General features: G+C 49.2%; 1 protein-coding gene across 1 annotated transcript in view; it reads right to left on the reverse strand.

The window, feature by feature from the left end:
* Positions 1–8,661, reverse strand: part of Mbtps1 (membrane bound transcription factor peptidase, site 1) — a 55,351-nt gene extending 46,690 nt beyond the window's left edge. The window contains exon 1 of the mRNA XM_026411398.2: positions 8,573–8,661. The gene's annotated coding sequence lies outside the window, so the exon portion shown is untranslated. The remainder of the gene's footprint in view (positions 1–8,572) is intronic.
* Between the last annotated feature and the right edge of the window lie 3,558 nt (positions 8,662–12,219).

The following is a 12,219-nucleotide window of genomic DNA, read 5'->3' on the forward strand; positions in this document are numbered from 1 at the left end:
CAGCCTCCAGGTGAGAGGCAGCAAGGGAGGCCAGCCAGAAACACACAGCTGAACAGAGGCAGGAGAAAAGAAGCCAAAGGAGAGGTGACCCCTGAGTCCAGGGAAGCTCAGAGGGCCCCTGCTGGGGTGGAGAAGGGGCCTCTACTGGTGAGGGCACTGCAGCCAGCTCCTGCAGAAGCTGATGGACAGGCTGGGGGCCTGGAACCACAGAGGGAGGAGTGGAGCACTGAGCATAGAACACAGGAGGCGCCCAGGACCAGCAGGACATCCAGTGTGAAGGGGAGGCGGGGAGATGTCCGGAGAGGAAAAGGAGCTCGAGCAGGTATCTGGCATAAGCAGAACAGCCAGCAAACAACTGGACGCAGCCACCTCCATCCACCAGGAGGGAAGCCCGCAGAGATCAAACAGCATGGGTGAGACTGCCGGGCAGCTAGCAGAGCTGCTCTATCCCAACTACCGAGAAATGAACAAATCAGGGCAGATATCTGAGCTCAGGGAGCTAACCTTCCCATGTGGGGAGGAAGACAAGAAGCGAGGGCGACCCGCAGCACCAAGCTAGTGATAAACACAGCATCTGGAAAGGAGGAAAAACAGAGGGAACAGGACAAGTCAAGAGGGTTGAGTTTCAGCCGACACAGCAGCCTCTGAGAAGAGACCCGAAGGAAGCAGGAAACTGGTGAAAGACTCTTCCAGGTAGGTACAGAAGCCTGGGCCAAGAGGGCTTGGGGTATGTGAGGAGCAGCCCAGAAGCCAGCAGGTCAGAGCCCTACAGAGGAGGGCTTCTCAAAAGGGAAGGTGGGACAGGAGAGAAGAAGTGGGGAGACAGGCCAGGGAGGCTCGTGAGTCAGAGAGGTGTCCAGCTTTGACTCTGAAGGGAGGGAAGCACAGGTGTTTCTGAGCAGAGGAGACACAGCCCCTGCTCTGATGGAAGAGAAGGCAGGGGCACCCGAGGTCACTGTACAGACATACTCCAGGAGGGGGATGTGGCATGGACCCAGTGAGCAATAGGAAGCCTGTGCTGACAGGGGCCAGGAGTGAGAGGCTGAGGCCTCCTGTCCACCTGGACCAACAGAGCACACCCCTAAGAGGAAAGGAGAAGGCTGCAGGAGCTGGCTTGGGGAGCGCCTGCAGTGGCTGACGGTGAACGTGCTCAATTTGGGAACAGTATCCAGGGTGAGCACAAGCCTGAGGTCAGAATTCTAGCAAGTCAGGGCATTTTCTCTGGGTGAGTGAAAAGACAGACAAGGGAGATCAAAAGGAAACCCAAATCAGACTCTTCCATAACGAAGGAGGGCCGTGAAAGAGAATACCCGTTTAGTGATTAAAAGGTCACTGACCCCTTCCAGAAAAGGAGCATACTAGGTGCAGGTCTGACCTAGATGCACTCCAGGTGCCTGTCCTGTCCTGAACACCTACCAGAGCTTGAAAGGAGGGAGGGAGGAGGGGAGGAGACACCTTCGAGTACAAAATTCCCATGGGATGACAGGCTGACAATCACAGCAAATGACCAGGTGCCTCACTGCTCGCCTGGATCTAGCTGTCCTACTCAAGTTCCCAGGAGGTGCACTGAAACCCAGGGCCTGCGGCTCAAAATCATGACAACGCATCCTGAGGTTTCTGGTTTTCTGACTCTAGAATGAGAAAGCCTCAAAATAAAAACTCCGTGGAGGAAAACCACTAGGGTGCTAGAATCTAGTGAATGAGGCGGGCATTGGGGTCACCGAGGCCAGCCACCATCATAGCCTCTGTGTCCTGGGTTCTATGCTTAGCAGAGCTTCACAAGCACTCTCCAGGTCTGATACATCTGCTCCCCTGGGACATCGGCTGACCCTCCCTGGCTCCCACCACAGAATGCAAACCTAAGGAGCATGTCCCCAAGACAGAGCGAGTATACACAGACAAGGGCAGAAAAACACTAACTTTCCCCTTGTTTCTCCTCCCTGAGAAAATGTGCTGGGTACAAGGCAGGCATTTGTGGGTGCTAGACTCAGCAGGGAGGTGGGCGGGCAAAGGGTGAGGAGAAGGCAGCTGGGGAGGGGACACTGCACAGGCAGAGAGAGGGCAGCAGCAAAGGGAAGACTGATTTGATTAAATAAACATTTCACAGATAATGGAAGGCAACTTTCTTAATGCCAGAAAAAGAAGTCAGAAATAAGAAGAAAAAAATTGAACGAACCATTCAGTATTGGACTGAAACTGAAGTGCTACTGTAAACTCCAGGTTTTCACTGTATGGACTGGCAGATGCAGAAATAAACAAGCACACATGTGTGCACATGTGCGTATACACATACATTCTACTGAAAGGTCGTGTGCTACCCAAGTGCTCTCCAGGAAGAGAAGCCAGGCTCCTAGGGAAAGACGTAGCTCCCGGCAGGGCAGGGTGAGGTCAGGTGAGTCTGGAACACCTTGTACCAGAGACTGAGGAAGCACTCAAATAATGATGTGGATGTGTCACAGAGACGCGGAAGCCAGAGTGGAAGGACTTCCACCAGCCACCCCAGGGACATCTGAGCATCACAGTAAACATCAGGAGTAAGATCCTAACCTCCTGAGAAAACAGGAAAACAGGAGTCTACAATGACATAAATACATAACATAAATTTAAAGTTTGAAGAAGATATTTACATCGTCTTAAAAATGCCTCTCACAAAGTCTGTATTAAGGGGCTGGGGATGTGGCTCAAGTGGTAGCGCGCTCGCCTGGCATGCGTGCGGCCGGGGTTCGATCCTCAGCACCACATACCAACAAAGATGTTGTGTCCGCCAAAAAAACTAAAAAACAAATATTTTTTTTAAAAAAGTATGTATTAAGCAGGAAAGAGTAACTTCACTAGAGAAGCCTAGCCAGTGGTCCAAGCTCCCTGCCACGGGCAGCAGAACTAAAAAGAGCCCGTCCCACCTGAGGTTCCTGCCAGAGAGGAACAGCTGGAATCGAACCATGAGGACATATCAGATGGACCCCAAACAAGAGACATTCTACAAAGTTACTTTATGTCATCAACTTTACACAGAATGACACCCAAACATCCCAGTAAATGGGACAGAGCTACCAAGAAATCAAAAGCTTAGCTATTACCTGTAGGATATTGGTCCCAGTAATATCCTCAATATCCATAGAGGCTCAAGTTCTTTAGCTAAAATAGCACAAGGTTTCAGTATTGCCTCTGCCCAGCTTCCTGGATACCTGAAATCATTTCTAGATTATTCCCAACACCTAATACAATGTAAAGGCTATATAAAGAGTTATGTTCTATTGCTTAGAGAACAAAGACAATCCAATTTCTTTATCTCAAATATTTTCCATTAGTTGTTGGTTCAATGTGTGGATGTGAAACTTGGTATATGGAAGGCCCACTCATTCTAGGGAACTGACATATTTCCTGAAAAGATTAACGATAAATTTCTGTTAAAATTAACCTCAATGTTTGCATGATTTACGTTACAAAAATCAACATTCTGACAGGAAAAAAGTTGAAAGCAATCAGTACATAATACAAAACATGTTTAAGAATACAACATGCCCAATAAAATTACTATTCTCATATGTTGCTGAATATAAAATATTCTTAAAAACTTTTAGAATGGTAATTTGCCAATATGCATTAAAACTCCCAAAATATTCATAAAACACCAGGTTCAATGGCATACAGTTGTAGTCCCAGTTATTCGGGGGGCTGAGACAGAAGGATGGCAAGTTTGAGGCAAGCCTCAGAAACTTGGCATGACCCTGTCTCAAAATAAAAAATAAAAAGGTTTGGTGATGTAGTTCAGGAGTGGATCACCACTGAGTTCAACCCCCAGAAGGGCGGGGGGATTTTTAAAAACTTTTGGTATAATAAATACAGTAATAAAAAAGAGTAACATTTACTGAGCATTGACAGGTTCTGTGTAAGTAATGTGCATTTATTAACTCATTTAATCCTCACTACAACCTGTTATCACTCCCTTTCAGGTAAGGAAACTGAGGCCCATCAGACCTACACCCGTGGCTGGGGCACCCTGGCCTGTGAATGGGAGAGCTGTCTGTGAGCTTGGCAGGCTGGCTCCAAATGCCACATCCTTCAGAGAGGAAACCTAATTTTCTAAAATTTCCCCTCAGAATTCATTCCAACATGCATGAATCTGAAAGGACACTGATTTACAAGCAAGATAGGTACTGCAAGATTATAACTGGGGAAAATTAGAGCCCATCTAAATGTGCAATAAGAGGGAACTGGAAAATAACTATGATTCACTCACACTAGGGAAGCCATGCAGCAATCTCAAACTACGTCCCTGTGCTAGGCTGAATAACGGTCCTTAACTAAGGTGTCCAGGTCCCACCCTCAGACCTGTGGGTGTTAACTGTGAGTATGCCTCCACGCGATCTGGAGCTGCGACATGCCTCTGCAATCCGGGCGGGTCAGGTGGAGTCACAAGCATCCTGCCAGGACATGATGCTGGAGGCGATGTGAAAAAGAGGGCAGGACAAGGGATGCAGGTGGCCTCTACAACCTAGGGGAGGGACGGACACACACTCTCTCCAGAGCTCCAGGAGGCCACCCTGCCCATACCTTCACTTCAGCCCAGTGGACACTTCTGACCTCCCAAGCATTAAGAAAGGAGATGCACGTCGTGTTACGCCATTGTCTGTGGTAGTGTGTTACAGCAAAAGTGGGAATATGAAAAAAATGCTGATGAAATATTCAACAAGACAGTCCATCCAAAATTTTTGGTTTTAAAAAAGTGTCTATGTGCAACAGAGGAAAAAAAAAAAACTGAAAGGTACATGCCAAAATGTAACAGTGGCTCAATCTTCTTCTTCTTTTTTTTTTTTTTTTTTTTTTTAGTATTTATTTTTTAGGTATAGATGGACACAACACAATGCCTTTATTTTTATGTGGTGCTGAGGATGGAACCCAGGTCCCGCCCTTGCTAGGTGAGCACTCTACCTCTGAGCCACAATCCCAGCCGGCTCAACCTTCTAAAAGGTTGATTGCATAGCTATTTTGTTTTATTTATCTTCCTTCTAAAAGGTTGATTGCATAGCTATTTTGTTTTATTTATCTTCCTTCTAAAAGGTTGATTGCATAGCTATTTTGTTTTATTTATATTTTTACGAAGTATGTTACTTTTATTAGATGAAACATTAAATACTTTAATAGACCTTTTCAAATAAATTTTAAAGAAAAAAATCACATTCTCTGATAAAATGGCAGCACAAAATTTCAAATCTAATGCTAGATTGTTCTCAAAAATATATCTACAGCTACCTTCCAGCTTAAGGAAAAGCTACTCTTTGAAAAGAGCAAGCATCTAGCTGGTGCACTGGAGAAAGGCTCTTCATTTCTTACCACCTACCCTCCAGGCCTCTCAGGCTTCACTGGATCCGCTGTGTCAACAAGATTTAACTTTTATGAATTCTTACGTAGGAGATCTGCCTATCTTCACTAAAAGGCATTCTCTATTAAGACAGAGCTTCCACCAGTGGCTTCTCCATGTGGCTGCACTCTAATAACACATGTAACTGAAGGGTGACTCTGATGTCAAATACTAAGAGGAAAAGAGAGTTCCAGTCCTATGTGCCAGGTATAGGAAGTAATGCAACATGTGTAAAGGGAGGTAAACAGAGGAACTCTATCACTGGGAAAGCCACTGGTCTAACCAACAGCGAAAATTCCATGAAGCTCTGAGATTCTTCTACTTATTATTTGCATAATTAGTGAATATCACAAAGATATACTTCTGTGTATAATGAATACATCTGAAATGATTTCTTTGAAAATAATTTTAAAACAATTCAGGTGAGAGGAAATGGTTTGCTATCACATGATAATCATCTAATTATGAAGCTAGGCTTGCTTCTTAACAAACTAGTTTACTGAAATAACTCCACATAAGACTGAACTGTGTTTAGACCATGACAGGGTACTATCCAGTGTAATTAAAAGTTGGCTGGAAAACTACCACTTTCGCTAACTAATTGCATACTTGGTTGTATTACCATTGTTTAGCAGGCTAACAATTAAGCAATGCCAAGACACATCATTTTAAAATAAAGGTACATTCTTAAACCTTATTGAACCATTTCTTCAGGCACATTCTATCAGACTTCCATTTATCAACAGAGAAGCGTGGTCCGCAGCATCATTAGCCGACTCCTGACTCCTGCGCAAGCCTGCTCACAGCTCCCTGCAGTGTGCTCTCAACCTCTGGTCATCTAAGATGAGCCAGCCACACAGGAGTCACTCCCAAACTTCCTCCTTCCTCATTTTACTTAAAATTCTCTTCCTTGAGCAAATACACATGGTTAAGATTAATAGTTAATAGATTTCTGCAACTTGTCAAAATGGATTAGGCCACAGGAAAGAAATTGATTTGTCTTTATTATCTCCTTAATCTCCCTCAGGCAATGCTGAAAAAGACCCCGCCTCTTCAACCCTTCATCCCCTACTCAAACACCAATGGAAGGCCAGAACATCAATAGCTGGGGAGGTGAGGAGTTTCTAATAAACTATAACCACATCTGGTGGAGAGGCAAACTGCCTACCTCCCAGAGAACCCACTACAAACACTACTGGGAGATGTGCATTCTGCCTTTGCCTTCATCTTTTTAGTTTTGTTATTCTAGTTGTGTCACTAACTATGGCTGCCACCAAAAAAGACAGCAGTCCAAGAACTATCCACCACCAGTAGATGGAAAATAAAATCAAAGACATGAATTTGAAGAGAATGACAAACACTTCTTGGGGGAAATCACTCTGTTCATGCCCAGGGGCAGCAGCGGCCCAGCCAGCACTGCACTAGAACTCACCTTCCACACAGAAGCCACCAACTCTTCACCACAAAGGGTGACTGAAATGCAGGAGAGGCCTAATGGCAAATTAGGCTTGCACCCCCCAATAAACAGGTCGGCTGTCATGTGCATCAAACATTGAAGCATAAGATAAAATTTTATTTACAAAAAGCGTTGTGCATAGGATTAAATGAACAAAATGTGGGCTGTCCATAGAATGGACTACCATTCAGCCAAGAAAAGGAGTGAAGCACCAGTTCATGCTACCACGAAGACAAAGGGCAAACACATCAGCTCAGAAGCCAGACACAAAGCCACATATCATGACTCCTTCTAAATACTCAGAGAAGGCAAATCTAGGAAAGTTAAGTAGATGAGTGGTTGCTTGGGACTGGGAACAGAAATGGGTATTGACTACAAAGAGGTTTCAGGGGTCTTCTTGGGGTGACAGAAATGTTCTAAAAGGGGACTGGTGTGATGACTGCACAACTCTGCATGTTTACTAAACCACTGTATAGATAGTACACTTCAAACAGGTGAATTTGTGGCATGGTATTTTTATCAAAACGAAGCTCTTACATTTAAAAAATAAATATTAATAAAAATTTCTGCAAATTTAAAAAATTGGGGGGGGGGGGAACTATTACATGTAAACTGAAACCCAGAAGTCAGAGATGCTTACTAGTATGCACAAAAGGGCGAATCTCCAGAATTCAGCCTCGAGGTCTTACTCCACTCTAACATCTGGAAGTGTCATTCAGAATCTAAAGTAATATAAATAATTGATCTAATTTGCATAGACAAATAGGAGAAGATTCCCAAGGGCTCTGCCTAAAACAAGGGGTAAACATCTTAATAAGAATGATGCCGAGCCTGGGGATATAGCTCAGCTGGTGGAGTGCTTGCCTTGCATTGCATTGCATCTCCCCGCCCCCCCCAAAAAAAAAAAATGATGCCAGGGATCCACAGCAGTCTCCGGCGGCACAACATGCCTAGCAAGTCAAGGCTGCAGGGCCCTAAGGTGTGAAAGGCACTCGGTCTGAGGGCGAACCACTCTCCGGTGCCCAGCAGGCTTCTCAAACTGCATTTGAAGGATCAGTAGCGATGCGCAATGAGCAGACTGCGACACCGCACGGAACTGCAGTCAATTAAGTAAAATCTGACTGCCAGCAGCTCCCTGAAAGCCCTCAAGAACTAACTGGGCGGCTGTCCGGAGGTCCAGGGCCACGGCGGCACTGCGCTCCGCTAAAGTGTATTTCACAGAAAGAAATAGCGAACTGGCAAACTAACCAACCGCGTGCGGGACGGGCCAGCGCGGGGCGCTGGTGGCCGGGAGCAGCGGCGGCCGGGAAGCAGGGTGGCCGGGGCTAGGGAGCAGTGCAAAGCTTGGGAGCAGTGGCAGCCAGAGCCGAGGGGCACTGTGGCGGCGGGGAGCAGCGTGACCGGGGGCCTGGCCGGGGAGCAGCGGCGGCCGGGGAGCAGCGGCGGCCGGGGAGCAGGGGCGGCCGGGGAGCAGGGGCGGCCGGGGAGCAGGGTGGCCGGGGAGCAGCGGCGGCCGGGGAGCAGGGTGGCCGGGGAGCAGCGGCGGCCGGGGAGCAGCGGCGGCCGGGGAGCAGCGGCGGCCGGGGAGCAGCGGCGGCCGGGGAGCAGGGTGGCCGGGGCCTGGCGGCTGGGCCCGGGCGCGCCTGGCCGCAGTGCGGGCGGGAGGGACGCGGGAAGCCCGGGGTCTCGAGCCTCGGACGCGGAGGGTAGGAGACACGGCGGCCCGGGCGGCCGGGCGCGTGCGGGGGACGTACCTGCGGCCGCCTCACGCTCGGGGCCGAGCGGCCCAGGATAACGGCGCCTCCGCCGCGGACGCTCCTCGGCTCTCCATTCGGGGCTGTTTACTCGCAACTCTCGCGAGGCCACCGGCTGGAAGCGTCGTCCGACGGCGGGCGTGCCCTGCGTGCTCCGCGCGCCCGGGGCCTGCGTGCGCGCTCCGGACACAGGTCCGCGGGCCCGGGCCGGAGAGTGGGCTGAAGTCTCGCGACATTTGCGGGCAGGGGGGCGGAGCCAACTCGCAGGGAGCCGCTGGAGCGGGAGGGCGTGGAGCAGCCTAGGAAGCCTCGGCCCCACAGCGACCGCGGCCGAGCTGGGGAAAAGCTCTCTCCTTCCCCAGCTCCTGCCGTCTACGCGTCTAAAACTCTCACTCCAGCGCCATCGCTTCCTGCAGGTGTCCACATCCAGGCAACCCCACTGTCCTTCCTCCCCAGCTAGGGGCGCCCATTTCCATCGCCTGTTGGCACCTCGGGGCACCTACTTCGGACACGCGTGTGGAAGCCGAGACGTGGAGAGGTGGTTGAAATGCCCCCGACTTCTACGCAGACGCACAGACCCCTCAGTGCCATGGACGCAGCCTCCTCTACCCTTAGCAGCCTGGGCTTGACGACGGCCCAGCACTCACCTGGTGCCAGGCTGCCTGTGCCTTGAAAGACCGGGAGGACCTTTGTAACGCCAGAGGTTTACCTTTTCTTTCTTTAAGAAACCAGGATCTGAAAAGATTACCTGGGTAATTTAGACAATAGGAAGACAGGTCGTTTTTCCATCTAAAAGTTTTGAGCCTGAGGGAACTGCAGCATGTGACAATGCTAATGGGTCAGGATGTGCTATAAGGTGAGAAAAAACTATAGCACATCTTTTTTTTTGAACCTTTCACTGCACCATAGGAATGCTGAATGGCACCAATATGACAAGCAGTTCATCTTCCCTTTAGCATGCTTTAATCACATTGACTTATAATATAATGGATACATACAGAATCACAAAACACTATATCCCACCTCGGGCATCTGCTTTGTAATTTTCAGGGTGTTTAACTTCTTTGTACCTCAGCTTCCTCATCCAAAAAGCAAGGATACTGAGACCTACCTTAAAAGATGAGGACTGAGCAAAACACACAGGAAGTGCTTGGCTTATGTATAATTTAATAAATGGTGAACTCAAGTTCTTTTGAGAGTCAGCTTATTCCATTTTATGAAGTTTCTGAGAATTCTTGATTCTTTTTTTATTTGCAAATCTCCAAAGCACGTAATGCATTTGATCTTAACCTTAACGATGTCATTCTGTTCTAACTTGGGGTAAATTCATCTTGACCTGGGTTCTTTTCAACAGCCCTGTAGTCACTATGCCATTGAATACAGGTCAGCTGTTCAGAACAGGGCACTAGTGAGATGCAAACTTCCTTGTCATATGTGACAGAGAAGCCCAAAAGCAGGGCAAGATGACAATGCTCCAGTTCCTGAGAAAGCCTGTAAGGTAAAGAGAGCTGGGGCACAGGGCAGAGAAGTGTCACTTAGAGATAACGAAAAACTGAGACCTAAAGGATCTGGTCTACCACCAGTGGCTTTCCACCACTGCAGAGTCTAAGATAACTTTTCAAATCTTGCTTCATGTAAAAACAAAGCATTCTCAATTCCAGGGGAAGGTAGATCTTTATTCAAACTCAATGTTATCTTTAAGAGTAAGAGTTAATGGTGCAGGCATCAGGTGAACCAGGAAAGCCAGTGCTCCCAAGCTGCATCTCTCAGGCCCTGGCAACTGCTCCACTCTGCTCTACTCCACCAGCACAAAAGATCCACAGGGTCCTAGTGGATCTGCACAGCCAGTGGCAGAATGTGCAGACCTTTGTTTGGCAAGGACAGCTTTGACCATGAGCTTCAAAATCTCAACATAGACACCACTTAGACATCTAGGGCAAGAGTGTGCCTAAGTGTTGCCCAGAAGGCACCAGAGGATGCCCAAGGAGACATCCTCCTTTGCACCTTTGCCCACCAGCAGGTTGTAGGCTTCCAGGACAATTTCATGTTCATGGTGCTGAAGCTATGCCACCAGAGGTCTCCCCAGAGCTGCCCTAGAGGAGGAAAGCACCCATGCACCCCCAAGTTTGTGGCAGGTTGTCCTTAGTACCGGACCATGCACCAAATCTGAGCTACTCACAAAAACCTCAAGCTTGGCAAACTTCCTAAAAGGCGACATGGAAGTGAAATCCAGAATTGGGCTGGCAAGCAAGGTCAAACAGGAACAGAGACAGGCTGCGTGGGACTCTTCAGTTACCTCGCTCCTGAGGTGCTGAGTCAGCAAGGGCAGTTTTGAGACTGTTGTGAAGTGTACAGGGTACAACACATAGCCCTTGTAAGTGGTGGCTTCTGAGGCCCCTTGCCTTAAAGGGCCCACCTCCCACAACAACCCCATGACGTCCTCACATCCAGAACATGCTTCCTATGAATCCCTGGGGGCGGACCACGAGCAAGCTGTTCAAGGACAAGTGCTTTACTCCTGGATTCCACCTCCTGTCACGGGCCTCACCACTCCCCTGAGGTTTTCACTTGCTCTTAAGCTCCTCAATAAAGGAATGGAAACCTCCCTTCTCTGAGCATCTCAGGAAAAAAAGGAACCCGCGGTTCTGGAGACAAACGAGGTGCTGCCAGACCCGCAGAGCAAGGGCAGGTGAGGCAGAGCTGCAACTCCTGCCTGCATCCTGTCCTCTGGCCAGCGAGTATGTGGACTCCTGGGGCCTGTATGGCCTGGGGTCAGCTGTGAGCAGCAACATGGCCTTACCTCTACTGCAGCAGTGGTGTCTGCAGGACGGAGCCTGACAGCACCGTGTCCTGCCTGGCTGGATCCCACCCAGACTCCCTGATGATGGCCTCCTTAAGAATTCCCACAACACACCAGGCCATGAGGCAGCATCACCGCCCTGTCTAAACTGGCCCCACACCTGCAGTAGCCCCCATCCCACCCCTAAACAAGGGCACTCCCTCCAGGACTGTGCCAAACTGACCCTGTCTCCAGATGCTGCTGTGGCCTACACTAAGCAGCAGGACTTGGGAAGCACCTCCTGAGCCCCCCCGAGGAGCTGCCCACGCCATGTCTGGTCCCGCAGCAGAGCTCAGCCTCCAGCTGGTGCCCTTTGGCTTCCCAGCCCCTGGGCCTGCACCAGTTAGCTCCCACGGGCTATTTCTGAAACATGCTCCCAGCCCTGAGACCCCCTGGCAGGTGGGGTACTCTGTTATTTTTGTACATGTTGGGGTGCAGGTTCCAAAGTCTCTTCTGGGTCCCTCAGCCACCACAGCATGCTACAGAACAGCTCTACTGAATCTGGAAAGTCCTTCCCTTGCTTTATACACACTAAACACATGAATCTTAAAAATGGAGAACAGCAGCCAAGCCACAGATGCTCCCGGCCTCACAGTGGGGTTTCAGCCCAATAAGCTACTCTAAGGTGAAAACCGCCTCAGCTGAAAACGCACAGGGCTAGGCCTGGCCGCCTCGAGAGCGCTCACAACACTCGGGCACAGCTGCCCTCCTCGTCCCAGGCTAGACTCAACCAGCCTTGGACTGAAAATAGTTGGGAAAAGAGCCTGTTCTGAACTTGTAGAAACGTTTCTTTTCATTCTTCCCTGAG

This window comes from Urocitellus parryii, chromosome 15 (assembly GCF_045843805.1).
Source record: "Urocitellus parryii isolate mUroPar1 chromosome 15, mUroPar1.hap1, whole genome shotgun sequence".
In the NCBI taxonomy this organism is placed as follows: domain Eukaryota; kingdom Metazoa; phylum Chordata; class Mammalia; order Rodentia; family Sciuridae; genus Urocitellus; species Urocitellus parryii.